The sequence below is a fragment of the Vicugna pacos genome, unplaced genomic scaffold (genome assembly GCF_048564905.1).
Source record: "Vicugna pacos unplaced genomic scaffold, VicPac4 scaffold_104, whole genome shotgun sequence".
In the NCBI taxonomy this organism is placed as follows: domain Eukaryota; kingdom Metazoa; phylum Chordata; class Mammalia; order Artiodactyla; family Camelidae; genus Vicugna; species Vicugna pacos.
The window spans coordinates 3403434-3425340 of NW_027328784.1; the positions used below are offsets into that span (position 1 = coordinate 3403434).

A 21907-nucleotide genomic window follows, 5' to 3' on the forward strand; every position below is an offset into this window, starting at 1 on the left:
GATTGCTCACATGTGGAATCTAAAAAAAAAAAAAGAAAGAAACAAAAAAATAAACTTATCTACAGAACAGAAACAGACACAGAGACATAGAAACCAAACTATGGTTACCAGTGGGGAGAGGGTGTGGGAAGGAATAAACTGGGAGTTCAAGATTTGCAGATACTGAGTATGTAAAGAATAAACAGCAAGTTTATACTGTATAGCACAGGAGAATATATTTAATATCTTATAGTAACTTATGTTTAAAAAGAGGATGAAAATGAATACAGGTAGGTTCCTATTTAGCTGAAGTGTTGTGCTGTACACAAGAAACTAACACAAAATTATAAACTAACAAGACTTCAATGAAAATATTTTTAAATAGACCAAAAACGAAAAAAAAAGGAAAAGGATATTATCAAGCAAAAAGAATAAAGTACTGATTCAGGCTACAATTATGGATGAACCTTGAAACTTTATGCTAAAATAAGCCAGACACAGAAAGCCAAATAGTGCCCTTTAAAGTGAACTGTATCTAAGCGTTTATTGTACTACTCCTGTAAATTTTCCAGAGGTTTGAAATCTATCAATATCAAAATAAAATGTATTATGCATTAAAAACTTAAAACGCTTCCTCACAGGAGGGCTTTAATTATTAAATGCAGAAACGCATATAAAGCTCTTGGAAAAACAATTTGCACGTCCACACACAGTCACTGCTGTCACTGCCACTCAGAGGGTGGTGACAGCGCTGATGAGAGCTGCCTCCACTCGCTCCCCTGCAGAAAGGAGTGAAGGCCTGAGCTCTGACAGGCAGGGTGAGCGTGAACCTGAGTCATACACAGCCACGTTCCAGACTCTGCGTTACCCAACTTTCTTATACAAACTGCAACATGTAATGTAAACACGCTAGAGGGATGTATCTTACAACACAGGGAATACAGACAATGTTTTACAGTAACTATAAATGGAGCATCTATTGTACACCTGAAACTAATATCATATTTTAAATCAGCTATATTTTTATGAAAAATTAAAAAATATTTTTAAAATGCTATCACTTTAATATTCAATTCGGTTTTTAAGTTACTACTAAACAGCTCAGAATGTATAAAAGCATTTAATTGTGCTGTTTGCTTACATATTTATTTACATTCAGCCTCTTGCTAAAAGAGAATTTAAACAATTCTGTTAAACACAGCTTAACAACCATAACAACAAAAGGCAAAACGGAGAGTGAAGAGAAAATGGAGATTCAATACTTAAATGAAACCAGGGGGAAGTAAACTCATAAAAATGGATTCCATGAAGTCAGGGAAGGGGTTAAGGCTGACTAGAAATTCAGCTGTAGGATTCTTGGCAGCGAAACCAAAAAGAAAAGATGATGGGGCGGGTGGTAGAGCGTGTGCTTAGCGTGCACGGGGTCCTGGGTTGAAGCCCCAGGGCTTCCACTAACAGGTAAATACATCTAATTAACTGCCCCCCTAAAAGATCACCAAAGAAAAGAAAAAGAGAAATTTCTTTCCCAAAGAACCCTGATATTAAATTTGGATTAAATATTAAAAAAAAGAAAAAAAGAAAAATTCAAAAGATAAGTGACACTGAAGGAAAACCACAGCTGGCCTAAAAAGCTAAGTCACAAATCAAAGTGTGATAAGTTTCGGTTTCCTGATCTAAGTTTTGCTGGGCTACCTGGTAAATCTGAAGTTTAGTGTCAGTTTACTGGGCTAATAAGCTAACCCGAAAATCCAAGGTCAACAGTTGTCAGTAACGTGATCTGTTCCAAATTGATAAGCTTCAGTGTACTGATTCCTTGCTTTTTGTTGTTTGAGCCTTATTGGGTATTAGCCCCATACTTGTAATTAACCCTATAAAACCTCATGTGCACGTCTTGGAGGTGCTCAGAGCTTTGGAAAAGAAACCCCTCTGAGCCCGCCAGCGTAATAAATCTCAGTACTCCAACCCTCTGTGTGATTCTTATTTCTTGGCTGGCCTTTTGTTTCCATAACAACACAAGCGATAATGCCTGTGAGATAAATCTGGGGAGGCTGCTGGTAAGTCGCCATGTCTCACGTGGGAAAATCTGAAACATCCTTCTCACCACTCAGAGTCATCATAAGCCCACACCACACCTCCTGCCGTTAAATGCAGGAGCACGGTTAGGGCCCGGCCTTTGCTGTCTTTGTGTCATCACAGTGATACAGGATGGAAGGGGGAAGAGCACAGCCATTCAAGGAAGGCCGCAGCAATTGACATCAAAATGGTGAAGGATTCAACCCCCAATAGGCCTTGAGGCTCAGGATGAAGAGATTTAACTTCTAGCAGATCTTGAGCTTCAGTAAACATCCATTGTAATAGTAACCTGGTGAATAACATGCCCCAGGCACCATGGCAGTCCCAATGATAGCCACAAAAGGTCAAAGGGTGGGAAATGGCCAACTCCCTGGGAATCCTAGCCCCTTGCCCTAAGGCTGGTCCTTCTACTTATTAGCATATGAAACCACCAAGCCCAAGAAAACAAGCAACACAGCGCCACCTCGCGGTCACCACTCTCTGTCCCTCTTTGGAGAAGACAGACCTTCTGTCTGTGGGGTGTGTACCTACTTCTAATCTGTGCATGAAACCCCCACACCTCGTGACGTTTCTCTTGCATTTCAATGTATCTGTCTGAATATATATACCTTTACTCAACACTGGCTTGCTCTTGAATTCTTTACTGCATGAAGTCAAAGAACAAAATCTGGTGGGGCACATCCCAGGGGCTCAACGAAAGCCTGGGACACAGCCCTTCTCATGCCCAACGTTTTTTATTCTTGTATCAACAGGACTGGGCTGTGAAGTGACGTCTGAGGCCCCAGCTAAGGGACAGAACCAGCTTCCAGGGTTCCAATTTGCGGGCAGCCTCTCCCCCAGCTTGGGCCTTGGGGTCTGCCCGGTTCTCTGTGTTTCTCTGTTGTGCTGACTCCCCAGCCATACAGCGTACTCCTAGGCCTGTCCCCACAAAACCCTTCTCTCCAAAATACAAGCACGTCATGTCACAATCCTCTTGTTCAACCAGGAAATGTTCAGCCCACTTTTTTCCTCCCCAATAAATTACCCAACTGTCCTCCCTCCCATCACATCACTTCTTTCTTTGTGAGAACTCTGCACTCGCCACACCCCATCATGAACACAGGTGTCTTGCTGGCTGTGACCGAGATGTTTCTTTCTCACACAGCAAGCGTCCTTTCACTTTCCCCTTGTTACCTTAAAAAAGCCTTTCCTGAGTCACCCACCCCTCTGATTATGAACTCACAATGTGCTGAAGTTGCAGTCACTATGTGCATACATCCCAGTTTTGGCTAGGTTTCCATCACAAGATCTTCATTAAGGAGCTGCATCAAGAAGTTATACAGGGTATTCTTACATCAGAGTGGAGGAACCTGCAAAAAATTTAAACGGCTTTGAAGAGAGTGTTAACCAGGGACAGAGATGTCGCGGGTCCTAGTCAAAAGTGTCATGAGGAAAAATGTTCTCCCAAGGCTCAGAGTGGCTTCTGAACACAGAATCCTCAGGGAGGAGGTGACAGGCAGTGATTAGGGTGGGTGATACAGGTTACGCTCCCCCAGCTGGGGAAGAATAGGTTTTTTTCTTGTTTTCCAAACAATTTCTTACTATCTTTTTCTCTTATTGCCACATACCATTTCCTACGAATTAAGCATATCAATGTCAGTCATTTGGGCCACTTGGGAGAAGCTACACGATGCCATTCACAGGGATGGGGCATGACAGCCACACCAGTCTAGGTTGAAAGACCAGTGGGGGTATTTGCAAGGTAATCACGGGCATGCAACAAACTCCCCAGCTTCAATGACCTCATCTCAAAGCTGGGGTCAATAAAACTACCAAGCAAATTGCGTGAAGATTATGGCCAATGTTTACTAGGTAAGTGCCCGTGAAAGCTGCCGCTTAATGGGGAATGAGTACGATCAATGAGGCCCTGTCTACCTGCCCACATGCGCCCTGCCTTCCTGCCTTGCTGCAACAGCAGAACTTGTTTAGCTGAGATGAACACCCCCAGAGCAGCCCAGACGGGAAAGCTCCCAGCTCTGCACGGCGAGACGTGTTCCTTTCCTTCTCAGAGCTGATCACAGTTTGCTGTCGTCTGTTTTTATGTTTATCACTTTTGTAACTCCCTCTCCTCCGGAGTTTTTGCTCAAGCAGCACAGGGCCAGGTGTGTCTTGGGTCCTGCCGGATATTCTGGGCAGGGAAACAGCCAACTCCATATCTGGCTCTGGTGCTGAACGGAGAGAGCAGAAGGCCCAGGGGCCCATGCTGAACTGAGGCCCCTGCACCCAAAATTATGGTCTGACCTTGGGCAAATTACACAGTCTTCTTTACCCTGAGATTCCTCATCTGTCCATGAAAATAACTGCCCATGTCACACAGAGTTACAAGTATTAAAGGAAATCAACAGATTCACAACCTAGCCAAGGGGCTACAAGTGCATCCTCAACAGACAAATGCTGCCTTTACAGCTCTGACGCACGCTAAGCGGGGCGGCCCCACACAGTGAACACTGCTAAGTGCCAGGGTGTTAAATGCTTCATGTGTGCTATAATACTCTTTAGATCTTACAACAATCCCAGGAAGAAATGAATATTATCATGCCCATTTCACAGATTCACCAACAGGTTGAGAGTATGCATTCTATTCCAAGGCCCTATGGTGAAGAAATGGCAATTTAAACCGGAATCTGGGCCCAGGCCTTGGCTCCATCTCTCTCCCATCCACCTGACCACTTGCCTATGAATTCCACCTGTCCAATATAAAAGTTTGCAGCCGGCCATCTCTTAAAAGCAATGTGTGCCACCGTTTGTCAATGTTGTTTAATTACCATAAACTGTTCTCAGAAACCACTACAGTAAAGAAAGTTGGACTTAAGGAATTCTGCATTGCGTTCTCCTGCAATGTGCAGGATCCCTTTCCTACACCTCCAAATCCAAGTGTATGCTTCCTCCGTGTTTATGTTTGCACACGGCTTATTAAAGCAGAAGGTATCTGCAGTAATTCCATCTCGGTTGCTTTCCAAGTTTGCAGATTATCCATATTCGGTCTGTGAACGAAAATACTACAATGTGAATGAGAATACTGCAACCATGTCAGTAAACAAAGAATACTGATACCAAGTCATTAAAGGCTTCCGCCACTCCCCGGCGAGGACAGGCTTGCAGCCCAGCCACTGCAGCAACTCACAATGGTGCCCTCTGAGCAGACTCAGAATAAGAAAGGACGGGCTACTGGCCCGAGATAGCTAGGTGCTTGTCTAAAAAATGAATTCAGTGAGTCCTAATATTTGCTTCCTCCCATTCATACAAAATCACTAAATTCTTGAACTTGAGATACCTGGCTTTCTTTAGATAACAAGTAATCTTTTATTGTTCCAACAACCTGGTCTTTGTTGTAAAGCTCCTATATATCCTAGCTCTTCCTCAACCTCTTGGGAGCAGTCCCTCAGAGAGTTCTGAGAGACGGTCATCCTGGCTCGAGTCCTCCCGCCAAATGAAACATAACTCTTAACTTTTAGGCTGCACGTTTATTTCAGTCAACAGTTTTGGACACCATGAAGCACCACAGCAGATTTCTCTCCACCTGAACTCTCCAAGTAACCAGAGCCTTGGTACCAGCAGTGGCCCTTTGTGCTCATCCGCCTCCTCGGGGGGTCCAGATGAATTTGGCTGAGTCTCTCCTGGTTCTCAGATCTCACATATTGGTTGATGATCCTAAGTTTTATCTGGCGGTGTATCCAGGTACGTGGCCCTCCAGTTGAAAGAAACTGAGGTGAATTACCCACCCAGTGGAGACATCCCGAGTGGGTCCAAGTTGAAAGACACTGGGTTCAGGACTGAGTGGTTAGGTAAGAGGCTGGTCTAATGTTTTCCTCAATTTGGTTACCTCCATTGAATTTTTCAGGATAAAAGTAAAACTCTTATGAGGAAACTTTCAACTCCAAATTTTGGACCATCCTCCTGGCTGGTAACAGCATTCTCGGGTGACAGGGAATCTTCCAGGAGTGGTAGACACAAAGACTTCATGCCACAGAGTTGTCCCTGTGGGAAATCTTACTAGCAAATTTATTCTGAGAACCCGACCTTACAATGGGGAATAGAACTTTCAAAAAAAAAATAAAGAACAGAAAAGAAAAGAAAAAGAAATGACAGATTGCCAGTCTCCAAGTAAAACCCCAGCCAGATTTATGTACATACAAAACTTACAACATTAATCGGGAATAAAAAAAAAAAAACTCACTCTGGAAATAACCAGGCCTGATAAAAACATTTTTTGGCATTCTGAACTTATAAAAACAAAATCCCCTTTAGTGGGAACTTGGATTTCTCTTCCTGTGTCCTTGAAATGTAAACGTTTTATCTTTCTCTGGATGTTTTAAGTGTGTGCATGTAAGTATATATATGTTTAGTTTAGTTTTTAAAGGAAACCTTGGACTCTGCCATACAAAAGTTCAAGTATTGTGTACATACGGTGGCCACGCAAATAAATTGGGATTCTAAGCAATTCTTTGATTGTACCAATTTTCAGATATTTTGCCATCTTAAACTTTGTTGCATCAGCCTGGACCACGAAGGCTTTAAGCTTTTGGAGAGTAAACCTTTGAATTTTATTTAGGCAACACCCCGACTCTCATGTGGAAGGGCCTCTTCATCTTATTGGTTTAAAATCACTATATATATATATATATATATATATATATATATATATATATATATATATATATGTATATATATATTTATTTATATATATATAAATTGATGGCCATATGATGGATTTTTTAATTTGGAAAAACTTTTTAATTGGTGAAAGTTTAAAGAGATCTCATTATAAACGGCTGTTTTATTGGTACCTATTAAAATAAAGTTTAAATGCAGAAAAATATATCTAATGGTTAACCTAAGAACTCAGATATAAAAATATAACTGGTTTGAAAAGCTACATTTTTGTTTTTCCTTTCTGATAAATGTTTCTAGAGATGCTAATAAAAACTTAGTATAATTAATGTTAATTAGGTTGAATAACTGGAAAAAGGATTGTAAAAATGTCAAAAAAACAGATAAGTGGCTTATCCCAAAAGGATAAATATTTTTATATGGTTATTTTGAATGAGATCAATAAAATGGACATTTTTGGATTTACATACAGGGTTTTGATACTACACTACGTAAAGTTAAAAAAAAAGGGCCAAAGAGTTCACCTACTCCCCCCCAACATTAAAGTTCAAACAAGTCCGTTTTATTTACCACAGTTTAAAATATATTTATATGTAGACTGAAATACTTGATCAAGGATTGGGACAACAGACCAATTAATGAAATTAAAAATCGAGAAGGGCCTAAGCTCTTTGGCTGAAACTTGGGCATCCTAGAGACTTCTATAAAATTATATACAATGTACACCCACAAAAAAAAGGTTTCTGTCACTCCTTCTAGAAATAAGAATTATTGATTAAACTTAATAAATATAAAAATTAAAGGTATAAGATTTAATAAAATTGAGATAAAAGTTTGTGAAATTGGTATATTTAGATGGTCTTTATATAAACCTTTTGCTTATGTTGTGGGATAGATATGTTTCAGTGGAAAAACGCTTCCCCTTCTTGGTATTATAAGGCTGGGCACATGTCTATCCCTCTGAAAATATTAATTGAACAAATTAAAGGAAACCAATATAGTTACTTGAGACGTCCAATATAACGTAAATCTAAAAAGTAATTTGAGTAGCTAAAAAAAAAAATATAGGTTTACCCTGGGTTTAACTTATAACTCAAGGAAAAGAGACCTTAATAAATGTCTTATGCAAGCTTTGGAAGACAAAATAAAGAAAACCTTAGTTTTAAAACATGGAATTCTTTGTTTACAGCTCTTCTCACTGATACAAAAATGCCAATTAAGGAGATAAAATTGGGTCTGGGTGACAGAGCATTTATCTGGGGACCTGGAAGAGAGTGTCTTTGTCTTGCAGATCAGAAATATAAATACAACAAACAGTGACCTAGGACTGAGCCTAATTAGCTCAACGAAATAAAACTTGAGGCCATGAAATTTTTGGCATTTTAGAACTCAGAACTCTGACGGGTCCTTCAGACTTTGTGAGGAAATCTTAATTATCTGTTTCATAAATAGTAAGCCTTAGTGATTTGAGCAAGCAAATTCAGCTTACTCCAACTATTATTATAAATATAAGTAAGTTTTAAAGTGAAGCTATGAGATCTCTAGCTTTTGTCTGTTTATAAGCCTGCATACAGATTATAGAAGTGAGATATTTCTACTGCTAAAAAAAAAAAATTTCGAAGTCAAAGAGCTCTGCTTAATTGATGTAAAAATATAAGAGCTTAAAAATTAAGTATTTTTAAAATAAAAACTTAACAAATTGACTTTCAGTGTCATGTGAATTGGAAAATATTCAATATTAAGGTAATATTTGATATTGTTTAGTTTAAGTATGTTCTAATAAATGTAGACATCTTTAAAATCATCCATCTTAACTATAATACCTTTACTGTACCTAGGTTTAATGAAAGTCAAATAAGATCCTGTTATATCTGTTGCAGATTTGTCAAAAAAAAAATAAGAGTAATGTGCTGTGGTAAAATTTTAAGTAAATTAAATGCAAATGAGATGAGAGCTTTGGGTAAATATTTAAAATATATTTTTAAAATGTATGCTTAAAATAATCTCTAAATGTTTGATATCTTTAAATTCTAGAGTTGTGCTAAATTAAGTTAAATGACAAGATTTTATTAAATATCTATGCCATTTTCAGATAAAATAAGATTGAAATATGAATTACTTAACATTTAACTTCCTCTTACAGTGAAACTAAAGGTGTTTAGAAATATTAATAAATGGTTGGTGTCACACAGAAATAGTCTCTATTAGTAAGGGAATGATCTCAGTATCCTAGGAAAGTAATATAAATGCGTAAAGGAAGATGTAAGAATGGAATAATACTTTGTTAATGAAAAATAGTGACTTTCTCCTGAAGCTGGTTACCTCTGAATGGAAGACAAAATAAGGGACACACTAATATAAGTATAGAAAGCTGTGGAAGGCTTGTGGAAAAGGAACCCTGAGGAAAGTTTTGTACGTGGTCAGAATTGGCTAAGTTTAGAATCAAATTGGGCAACGTAAATGAATCTTAGAAGTTAGCTGGAACAAGATTAGATTTGGTTTTCTCTCTGTTAAGAGGAAAAAATTTTCTTAAAATATTAATCCACCTTCAGTAACAGATTGTAAAACTTCTTATACCACTTAGCTGATCTGTTCTGCCTTTACATTTGACATATTTTCTTGTTAATGAATTAGTACTACATTACAGTGATCTATATGTTTATCTGATCAAGTGTTCTGAAATCTTTCAAAAAGCTCCCCAAATATAAAATTCTAATTAATTAAATAAAAATTAATTTAATTAATTAAAATTCTTTTAATCTCCAGTTAAGTTTGGGATGCTACAGAAGGCCCCTGAAACATCCCAAAGAGAGATTTTTAACTATAAAGTTTCATTTGGCATTTTAAATAACATGGAATTGTCAAATGAATCATAAAACTTCTAAGGTTATATTGAATGAGAAATATTATTAATATAGGTATTGTAGAAATTATATGGACTCCCTAAAATTCTGGTATATCTGAAATGTTACCAGTGATAATTATGGGTATAGTGAACAGGTTTCTTTATTGATTATAGTGTAACGGTGTTTAACCATGCTTTTAAATCTTTTGTCATTTATAGACAGTTAATTGTTTTCTTCTGATGGTTTTGCAAAATGCTTTCTCTTCAAGGAGATTTACTGATTTCTAATAAATTTCAAACTACAGCACTGAACTAAACTGGGTAAGACATTTTAAAGTTCTAATGAAAACTCTCATTAAAAGAATTAGTTACATGGGACTGATTAACCAGCTGAATATGGTTATAATTTTTGATATTGTTTGAAATACTACTGCCTTTTAACCTGTTTCCCAGACATAAAGAATCTCTTCTCCTTAAGCTAGTTATGGTTCACAGCAATTTGATAAATTATAACTATGTATACAGACTTGGAACAGTTATCTTTTCTCTCTATCTGATCCCTCAAAAGACTAAAAATACTTAGGTCCCCAGTGGCTCTATCAGACAAATTAGGGAGATCATCTCCTAAGAGATATAGGAGTATAAAGGTATTTTAAGGATTTTAAAGAGAAAAGAATTTACCTAAATCTGTAAGGCAAAAATCCATGAAAAGCCTTGACGTGGCTTTCTTGGCCTTAGAAAACCTTATTAACATTCTACCCTGAGACTCCGTATTAAAACTTCCAACACAGTCAATTTAAAAAGCCTATATGATCAAATAATCAGATTTAATTTGTAAAGAAATTAATCTTGATTTGGCTATATTTGAGAAAACTGAGGGTAACTTTAGAGAGAAAAAAATTATATTTTAGTGGATATTAAATTCTAGTTTTGTTAATTGAGGTCCATATTTACTAAGACACTTCCCAGATCATTCCTTGCTGTTATGTCACACTGCTGTACAGTTTAATTGAATTATGAAAAGAATACTCTAGGTTTGATTCTGAAGCTCAGTAATCTATCCTTGGGTAAAATTCCAATGCCCCATGACCTGCAGCCAGGGGATTATACATACTGCAACAGGCATGACTTAAAGAACTGTCTCCAACCTGAATGGAAAGACCCTTTTTCAGATACTCTTAACTAGACCATACACACCAAAGCTGAAGGAAACGGAGTCTCGGATTCATTTCCTATCTGAAACAGCCCCTGCAGTGCACTGGCTTATAGAGCGCTGCTCACCTTAAAACAATGCCCAAATGGAGAAAAAGCTTCCATACCAGGATGAGAAGAAGACGACATCTGAGCTAGACTGCTGACCCAAGACACCGGACCAGGACTGTATACCAATTACTTTGATAATTTCTCCAACCTTTGATTATGAACTACTCCAATTGTTAAGTTTATGATAAATTACCTATGTCTAGTACTTCTGTGTTACCTTGGTGGGTTTCCCTACTCCAAGGCTCTAACTAGGTAGCCCTCAGAAACATTATTCTAAAAAGAAATTATAGTTCTGTTTAGGCCACTGTTGATCTTACAAGGTGGGAGATTTCAACTGGCCAATTAATACCTGCTCTGACCCTGACCATAAATATGAACTTTCTCATAGGATCAAACTCAGAAACACAAGCAAAATTTTAACCCAAAAATACAACTTCTCGACTATTAAATTCTTACTCGTGACTTTATTAACGTTACTAGCTGTATTACTTATATCCTGTCTATTTTATAAAATTGTTGTCTATTACATTTCCCAATGTGTAACTAGGCCCACAAGATTGATGATGGCTAAACATCTTGAAGAAACAGATAAAATTTATAACCCTGAATAAAATAAATATAATAGTGTGATTCTAGGTATGGGAATGAGCAAAGAAGGTTAAACACTTCCTGGATCATAATAGAGTAGTAAGACAGGTGATCCAGAGAACTTTTAGTATCAACAGGGCCTGATAAAAAAAACTAACACCTTGAATGGCAACTCAGAAGATTCTTCACCTGAACTAGGAATGAGCCATCCTAGCAATGTGGGACAAAATTGGTCATGAAATTTCTCTCAAAATATTGGTCGAATTTAGGACCAAGGGGGAACACTGTGAATGAAAATACTACAATGTGCATGAAAATACTGCAACCATGACAGTAAACAAAGAATGCTGAATCCGAGTCATCAGCGGCTGCTGCCAAACCCCAGCGAGTACATGCCTACAGCCCGGCCTCTCAGCCACTCACAGTGGTGCCCTCTGAGCAGACTCAGAGTAAGAAAGGACAGGATACTGGCCCTAGATAGCCAGGGGCTTGCCAAAGGAATGAATTCAATGACCCAAATGTTTGCTTCCCACCATACATAGAAAAGCAGTAAATACTTGAACTTGAGATATCTGGTTTTCTTTAGATAACAAGCAATATTTTATTGTTCCAATTACCTGATCTTTGTTGTAAAGATTCTATTTATCCTAGCTCCTCCCCTACCTCTTGGGAGCAGTCCCTCAGAGTGATCTGAGAGGCTGTCATCCCGGCTCGAGTCCTCCAGCCAAATAAACCAAATCCCTTAACATTTAGGGTGAACGTTTATTTCAATGAAGTCCCAGAATAGACACAACTCATCAATTCTGTAATGGAACACACTGAATCAGGAACCAAAAGTGTGTTTTAGTCCAGAAAATCTCCAGGTTCCTATTTCTTCCTGTCATTATACAATCCCTCCAGAACTCATTACTTTGCTGTCTGCTCCTCTGGCAACCAAACTCAGAGAAGAGTCAACTCAGCAGAGCACCATGCTGGGGAGAACCCCCCGCAGAAGCACTGCAGGCTGCCTTCCCTCCCGCACGCTCTGCTGACCCTTGGTGTCCACCGTGGAGACCAGGCCAACACAGCTCTTCCCAACAGCTGCAAAGTCGCACACGTTAAATAAATCATTTTATTTTATATGATATTTTACGTATATACCCATCTCTGAAAACAGCTTTGCCAGAAGCCCAAATCTTCAACATTAATCTGCAAAGGCAAATCAGGTCCCCAAGGGAAAACAAGTCTCAAGACGACGCTAAGGCCTCCAAAGTCCTCTCCACGACCATGAACCAAACTGCCTGCAGGTCTGCAGCTGCAGGAGGCTACATGTCTGCTTTTAAAGCAACCCCTTTCTGCCCTCGGGTGCTACAATGCCCTTTTATGCCCTCCCATCACAGGGCAAGAGCAGCCGCTGCAGAACCTTGCAGGGCAGCACTGACAGGACTGGACAAAGGGGATCAGAGCTAAACAAAGCATTCTGATGACACGAGCTTGTCACTGTGTCTCTTTACAGATGTAGATATATATAGAGAGAAGTGGGGTGATATTGCTCAAAGTCACACAGCTAATAAGTGGCAAAGTATATAACTCTGCTCCTCCCTCCTGTGTGACGCCCAACTGGGACAACCACAGGGTTCTCTCGTGGCTGCCTGAACAGTCTTTTCCTATCACTCATGACACACAATAGTGTCTGAACTTAGCCTGCATTTGCAGCATCTTTTCCCTCCAGTTTCTCAGGAACAAGGCTGTTCGGGCCTGTATGAATTCCGGCTTCCTGAAATCTCCGTGCTCAGGCTGGTCTTGCCTGTGCATCCGGCCCGCTGCTCAGAGGCTCTTCCTCCCCTGCAGGAGGACGTTTCTAATCTTCACAGGGACACAACCTCAGGGGAGCTCTCCTCTCGCCCTCAGCATGGCAGGTGTCCCAGGCCTCATCCCGAGCAGCCCCGTTAGGACGGTGTCTGCCCAGCTCTGCTAGTCAGATCAGCAGCCTCAATGCCAGGGATTATACCCAGGTCACACTGCAAACCTACTGCCCGCCTCACAGCCCCCAGCCAGCAGGTCACCTGGAAGTCACAGCAAGTGCCCCACCCAATCCAGAAGTCTCTTCTTTTGCCAGCACCACTGATGAATGGTTTCCAACCTTCGGTCAGTTTCGCACAAAACAGCACCTTCAACTGTGAAACGGGTGGTTTTTCTTCTGCACCTCATCCTTACTGGAAACGTAAAGGGAAACCAAAAGGCCTTTTCTCAACCCTTTTCTGATGAAACCCTCCCACCCACAATACTCATATGCTCAGGAGCTTTGGATCCACATGATTTTCTTTCTCTTAGGCTAAGTGGCTCAAAAAACTAAGGGATTCTTTCTCCTTTGAGGGTATTAGCACTCAGTTTCTCGGCTTTAATCTGTTTTTGTCTCTCTCTTCAGTGACCCTAGCAGTTGCCACCTCTTACTCCCTTCAGCAGCCTCCCTCCCAACATCTAGTCTAGGAAATCAGCTGTGATGAGGGCACGGGGGCAGTCACAGAAGATGCAACTAAGGCACAGAGAGGCTACATAATTTGCCCAAGAAATCACCTTCAACCACCAACAGAGTGTGTCACGTCCCTCTGTTTAACTCTAATGCTAAGCAAGTTAACTTTTTGTAGATTATGGTTATAAACAGATGAGGTATGAAAATACATACAAGGACACACATCAACTCTAAGATATTCATTAACTCCACTATTTTGTTTCTATTTATTTTATTTCTATTAAAAAATTAAGAACCCCTGCAGTCAATATAGCAAAATGTTACTGGGTTTTAAATCCAGAATATACAGGGGTTGTGTCATTACTCATTCTTGTATGTATTTTCACAAGACAAAATGATTTGAAAGTCTCTCTCCCCGCCCCCTACTCACTACTGGCTCTCACCAGAGCTCCCAGACCACACATCTAACAGCCTTTCACTTTACCCACAGCTGAACTCATCAGTTTTCCCCCAGAACTCCCTCTGCTGCTTTCCCTCCTCAGAACACAGCAGGACCATTATTTAACTCATTAATCCACCCAGAAACCTGGGCCTTACTCCATGCTACCTTCACAGAAATCATTGATCCTTTCCTCTTTACCATCTAAACATGCCTTCAATCTGTTCGCTTTTACCCACTGACCGTCCCACCGCTCAAGTGGAAGCCAACAACACTGCCCACCTGGACTCATGAGTCTCCCAAGTGGCCCCACAGCCACTCTCCCCTACTTGAGACAAATGTGATTGTGTCTCTCCCACGCTTTTGGACTCATTTCAGACCCACTGTTCTTAGAAGAAACTTCAATTTCTTCACCTGGTGAAGGTCTTTGCCATGAAACTGTCAGCTCAGGAAGGGCAGGACACACCCTCGTCCCTCGGCTCCACCATCTGGCAGAGCATCAGCTTGGGAGGATTGAGTTCTTAGCAAACTACTTCACTTATCCATACAAATCCATGGTAGATTAGAAAGATTTTAGATGTTGAGCTTGACTATTAATTTGGGGATTTTGCACTGGCAACCTGCAAGTATATATTCTAATTATTGTGTCTTCTTAAAACCATACCCAGATTAAAGGAGTATTTGTGGAATGTCTTCGGAGTAAAAGGGACTGTACTTTTACAGATTTTATGTTTTAAAATATGAACAACCCGGACAGGGTCAAAAATAGAACCGCCTCACAAGTGACAGAAGACAGGTGAGACGCATATAGCAACAGGTCACAAAGATGGTAAGAGCAAAGTTGTTTCTCCAACCCCCGAAAAAATTCCTCCAAGAACTGAAAACTCAGAAATTTGAAAGTAAAATACTATCATATAAAGAAAGAAAATAAATAATCCTCTTCATCAGGGTTTCTAGATCTGACTGCAGAGTTATTAGCAGGCCATACTGAATCCTAGCACAGAAAAATCAGATGGACTAGTGATGAGTAAGTTCCAGGAAAACGGCAGTAACTCCTCCACTTGAAAGAGGACACACACTCACTTGTTCAAGGTGATTGTAAACCACATTCTGCAGAAATTCAGAAGATTCAGGCACCGCTTCTAGATGGTGATGACACGGAAGGACGGCTTGGATGCATGCTTCTAACTGAGTCACCGGCATTCTTACACTGCAGGGGGAAATGGAGGCCCTCAGCCAAGAGCACAGTTGTTCCTGTCATGTATCCCAGGCCGTGCCTCGGGGACTCAGTGTACTGTAGCAGTCTGGCCCCAGGTGAGGACCCGCAGCGTGGCCCAAGCAAGCAGGAGGGGCACTGTGCTTGAGAAATCCCATCCCCCATGGGGGCAAGAGGGGCTGGTGGGGTTGTGTGAACCTATAAATGCTCATAGAAATACACCTGCATACATTGAAGTGATAAAATTAAAAGTAGCAGGCTATTTAACAAAATTTCAATTGTCAGTGTTAATTTTACCATTCCATTCCGCTTGTCCCCTGCACTCTGAGACAGGCTTAGGCTCTGTCACACATGCAGCTCTGATGCAATAGTTGTGAAGTTATTTTACTTTGCTGCAAGTGTCTTCGCTCCCAGTGTCACTGTGACTGTCGTCTCTTAACACAGTCAGATATCTTCCTGGATCTCTCCCTGAGTTCCTTGCTCCTGCTTCTCAGATCCTGAGATAAAGAACAGGTGAAGGCACTTGACTGGAAAAGTCAATGTGGACTTGACCAAAGTCCTCAGTGACCCCCTAGGTGAGTGCTGCCCACCCCTTACCTTCGATTCTCAAGGTTCTGCCCAGGGTGACATCCAGCCAGGAGAGAGTCCTGGGCCCTATTAAAAGCTGTGTGGCTTGGGTGCAGGGAAAGCTGCAGGAGCTGGTTCCGTAGCCGGTCCCATCCACACCTCTGCTCCTCTCCCTCCCGAGGCAGTGCTGCCAAGCCCCCAGGCTCCCTGAGCTTCTGTCTTTCTCTTCTACTCTACTTCAAGCCCTTTTCCTCTTCCTTTATTCCCTGATTATCCCTAGCTGGAGTGATTTTTCTATCATAGAATCTGAAAAAATTTCCTGCAGCTGAAAAAGAGGTGCCAGAGGTCAACGCGCATATGGTGGTTCCTGAATAGAGCCCCTGGTTAGGGGGACCCTCACCAACATTCATGGGGCATCAGGCATGTTGCACCACCAACAAGAGTTTGCTGTGACACCAAGGCACGCACAGCATCCCTGCTCACTAAATTGTAGTTGTAGTCCTTTATTAAGAAGCAAAAATAAAAAAATTGCTCATGTTTCTTACTAAAATTATTTATGAGGGAGAAAAAGAAATTGTAATAGAAAGAACAAATTTCACTCCATGTTAGATGTGTTCATTTGGCTTTAATCCTGTACCTTGTTTTCTAGGCTCAGACTTGCTATCTCTGCACCTTTTGTAAAAGAAAGTTGCCTTTAGCCTGAAATATCCAGGAGGGTCTATTCTCCGGGCTCTGATCTTTAAGGATATTTGCTCTTCTACACTTATGTATAGATGGCAAGTTGTAAAATAGTGAATAACCTTTCTTTTTTTTGGAGGTTTTACAGGGGCACCATAATTTGACCCACATGGACAGCTGCAGGAACAAAGGATTTCAAGGACAAACAATTCATACAGCAAGAAGTTTGCAACAACCAGCCACATCCCCGCCACTTTTTAGTATAAAAGGAGACTGAATTCTGCCCTGGGGAAGAGAGTTCTACTGGATAACAATATGCCATTTTCTGGGTCTGCCAGCTTTACAAATAAAGTCTCTTTTCCTTACTCCAACATCTCATCTCCCGATTAATCGGCCTGTCATGCAGCAAGCAGAACGAGTTTGGACTTGGTAACAAATTGACTGCCTTAGAGGTAGTATGTCTCCACTGTTTCCTCATTTCCAGTATTTCACCACCTATCAATTTTATATGCTTTTTAACAACATGAACAAAAAACCTATTACAAGGAATTGATTCCACAGAAATAAAATTATTTCTACTCCTTCAAAACTTTTTTCTTTTCTATTTTATTTTGTTTTGCTTATTGAAAAGAAAATAAATTCAAATCTTTTTATTTCACGTATTTTTATAACTAGATATTGTAAATACTACAAAGATATTTAAATTGCAATAAAAATTGTTCATATATTAGTATAAAGATATATACACAATCAATGCAGATTAGGAAAGGAGTAGATATTTACTAAAAATCCACTGCACATCCAGTCTTTTACAAGCATATCCTGGAATATAAGCTCTATTATCCAGGGTCCCCCACCCCCAATCTCACTGCGGAGTCCCTTAGTAATCAACTACCAAGGCACCAGCATAGAACCATGAGATCACTATTTTAGGTATAAATGAGAGTATTAGCTCATTCAATTCTAAAACAGAAACCTTAAAATAAATACTGAACTTACTTACAGATAAACAAATTTGGACACAAAAAAGTACAGTTTCTCCCCAAATTCACAAAGATAATAACTGGTAAAGGCAAGATTTGAACTCATCTGCCTTGAATATAAAGCTAAGTTGGAAATCCCCTTCAACTGTGGAGGACCAGCAGCACAGCCTGTCACCCTATCTTTGTTCAGATCTGGCTTTAGACAGCCTGAGACAGCACCCCTTCCTATGGAACTCGAGGGCAAACAATAACAATAAGGATTTTATATTCAGTAGTTTCTTAGGTCTCAATTATATAAAGTGTCAGCAGGTCAGCAGAAAACTCTGGGAAATATGAGTGGGTCCAGAGCTTTTTGCTGATAAGAAACTCAATCTATCAGGACAGAGTGACCTTCCCATGAGAGGCCTCATGGACATAAACTAAAGGCAACTGAGCAATGAAAACTAGCAAGAACATGGAACTCAAGCAAGAAGGATCCCTACCATCCCCTGCCCAGTTGCCTCTTCACCTTTGTGGACAAGACGGCAGAAGGTCCATGTTCTTGTCCAAGTTACAACATCATGGATTCTCACCCATATAATATTACGACTCTATGCTGTCTTAAGTCCTTTCCAACTAAAATATGATGACACCAATATCTCAGCGGAATGTCTATGTCTCCACTTTCTCTCTTCTATTAGGAGACTATATCTATGGCCACAAAGCCGAAATTCAATTAAAAACACCATGCACGAAGCCTGGTGAAAGTCTGTGTAAGAGACATTGTTCTCAAGCTCAGTGAGTGAAAACTCAGAAAAAGTGGTCCTTATCCCTCTGCAAGTGGAAGGTAGCCTGATTGTGTGTGTGTATGTGTGCACACGTGTGTGTGTAAATCAAATACAATGTATTGTGGGATGTGCACAGATTTTTTTTATGTTACTATCATTTCATGAGGATGAGCCAACCTTTAAAGTAATTTGAATCTACTATTCTGAGAGAGTCTCAGGATCTTTTGGTGGAGGATGGGAAAGGGGAAAGGAAAGGAGGAAAGAAGTAAATGAAGCAAAGCTGTAAGTATACTGCTAGGGAAAGGCAAGACATTAATTTTGTTCCTACTTGCATCACACACAAATTAGGGACTGGCTTTCCCACATGTCTTGTCAAGCACTGAGTTGCAGAAGAACAGGTGACAGCCCATTTCTCACTGAGCTTGTGACTGTACGTGGCATCTTATAGACACTAATTACTTAACCTGATCAAACAATCTAGCAGCAGGCTGTAATTCTCCTATTTTGAGAGATAAGAAAACAGGAAGTGAAAGAGGGTATATAGCTTGACCAAAGTCAGAGGACAAGTAAACTAAAGAAGATGAATTCAAACTCAGATCTGAATGCAGAGTCTGATCTTCCCACTCCGAGGGCTGGAAATTCCTTAACACACAGGGTCCCCAGCTCCTCTGCTTTGTTCCTGGCACCAAGCATTTCCCATGGCGATATTCTCCAGTTCTCAGACACAGCGCTCTGTGCAGCCAATAACCTCCATTCGACCTTGATCATCTACCTGTCACGCCCACCAGGCTTCACCAGGCAAGAAAGCTGGCTTTCAACTGCATACAAAGCCACCCGTTTTATCCTGGACTCTTCAGCGGCTTTTCCAGCGTAAACGCAGCCATGAAAGTGCTCACAGTTTGTACATGAGCCACACTACCTCTCTCCATCTCTGTCCCCACCTATACTACTTTGCTATGACCATTTTGAGAATCTTGGAAACAAATTTTTAAAAACAGAAAAGAAAGGATTCTGTAACAAGTACTTAATACTTACAATTTTAAATGAGAAGTTACAAAGTGAGTATTTACAAACCGAATCTGCCTTCCTAGGTGTCAGTTTTAACAGTTAAAATATACAATAGCAAAAAATTCTGACTTAAATAATTAACAAAAACATCAACAATAATCTGGAATAAACTCAAAAATAATGCCCATGTTGTACATGGTGGAAGTACAGGACTGTACTGTGGGGTAAAGTAAGAGGTGTGAAAGTAGAGACATCAACATTTTGTATGGAGGAAAGCAGTTTTGTAAAAATGTACGTTCTCCTAAAGATAATTCAAAAGTACTAAAAAATCCCACGACAGCACTTCTTTTTTTTTTTAACTTGAAAAATTATATTAGAATTCTTCAGGAATAATAAAGTCATAATACTAACCAAGAAAATTTGGGATCGAAAAGAGAATCAAAAAATCGCACTGTCAGATATTAAATAAATGTTTACAATATGTAAGATATAGTGCTAGTGTAAGAAAGTAAGATTGATAAAAATAAACCATGAGCTCAAAAAGAGACTCTAGTGTACATAAGTATTCTTTACAGGTGGGATTTCAAGTTAAAAAGCAAAGTAGGAATTCAATAATTGTCTTGGGACAATCAGAGAATCCCCTGGAAAAAACAAATTCTATTCCAGTCATAATGACCGCAAGAAAAATTACAGAATGTGATGTGAATATTAGAAAGTACTAATAACAGCGAATATAATTCTTTGCTCATATTAATTCAACTTCTCTTCACTATAACAAGTACCATCATCATCTCCATCTTAGAGATTAAAAAAACCTACAGAAGAAATTTATACCATTATAAGAAAGTATTTCTAAGAATAATATCAGGAATAAAACCCAAAAAGAAGACATTTACAATCTTAAGATTATTTTGGGCCACAACAAAAATGAACCTACTGAACAAAATGAAAGGCAAAATATGACAAGGAAAAGCTCTCTGATACATGTTGATGAAGACAAGGGGTTAATGTTCATAATATACATAGAGCTGTCACAAAGCAACAAGAAGCTGCCTCACTTAAATGTGTGCAAAGGACAAAAGAGATCATTCACTTTTTAAAAGTCAGATGGCTAATGAGTGAAAAATGCTCAATACCTCACTGGTCATCAAGTGCAAATTAAAACAATGAAAAAGTACTTTTGCTCATCATATTGGCACATATTTTTAAAAGATATTCTAGCTAGTGTCCATCTTTGAGAGAACAAACTGTGAGCGATCTTTTGGAGGATGACATGTCAATGGATATGTAAACTCTGAAAAACGTGTGTACACACAGGCTGAACTCCACATTTTGGAATCGTTTCATTTAGAAAAATTCAGTTCAAAAAGATGTACTTATCAGAGCATTTACACAGCACTGTTTACAATGGTGAGAAGAAAAGCTGAAGTGAAATCATATCCAGCGATAGAGAATTGGTTACATAAGTTATTCTACATCTTTTCATGCCCCACAGGAGAAGGAATTTCTAGATTCACTTGAAAGGAGCCTGTGATTTATGTAGTTGTCACATCCAAGGACTAAATTTCCAGAAAACTTAACGAAAATAATACTCATACAAGATCACAGGAATGTTTGTATAAGAAGTATGCCAGTCAAACACCCTTTCTGACAGTGGAAAATGGAGAAAACTTAAGTGTCCACCATCAAGACAATGATGCGGTAAATCACGGTGAGCTGTGGGCACTAAAGTTCCGGTGTTTCGGCGTGGTCCAAGGCCTTGTCCACAGTACGCTCCCACGAAAGGTGTCCTTACACAAGAGACCAAACCTGCATATCAGGAAAACCCTCTACTCTATCTGAAAGGACCGGGTGAGTCTGGAGAGAGAGGACGTCTGTGATATATACCTGAGTGAATAAACCGAGCTGCAGAAAACATATAGTATGGCCTTATTTTTCAATAAAGCATATATACACACACATAGACATAGATTTCTCATATACGTGTATGTATGTGTTTATTTATATGACATAGGCATAAAGGTCATGAAATATATACTCCACATTGTCAGCAGTTTTTACTCTCAGGAAAAAAGGGGAAGGGATGTAGGGGACTTTCGGTACCACAACAGATCTCTTTTCAGAATTTCAGTTAAGTATACTTGGAATTTAAAAGTTTATTTAAGTCCAAAGTAAAATGGACGAGGACTCCACAAGACAGAATGCTATACTAGTCATTAAAAATCATGCCAGGGGAGATAGAATATTGTAGAAAAATGTGTAATAAGCCGAATGGAAAATGGAGGTCTCCACACAGTATACAGGCACACATTGCTCGCTGGTTTTTATGACAGAGGTAATACACACTGATGAAAAGAACAGAAAATAGATGTTAATGTGTTAATTATTATCTCTGAGTA

The 21907-nt window shown here is 39.7% G+C and overlaps 1 protein-coding gene across 4 annotated transcripts in view; it reads right to left on the reverse strand.

The window, feature by feature from the left end:
• Positions 1-21907, reverse strand: part of LOC140694796 (uncharacterized) — a 176523-nt gene that overhangs the window by 62692 nt on the left and 91924 nt on the right. The window contains exon 3 of one of the 4 annotated variants that reach the window (XR_012070440.1): positions 15894-16002. The exons of 1 other annotated variant lie outside the window; for it this stretch is intronic. The gene's annotated coding sequence lies outside the window, so the exon portion shown is untranslated. Of the gene's footprint in view, positions 1-15893; positions 16003-21488; positions 21854-21907 lie in introns of those variants that run through there. 2 more of the 4 variants (XR_012070439.1, XR_012070441.1) reach the window with 2 other exon arrangements.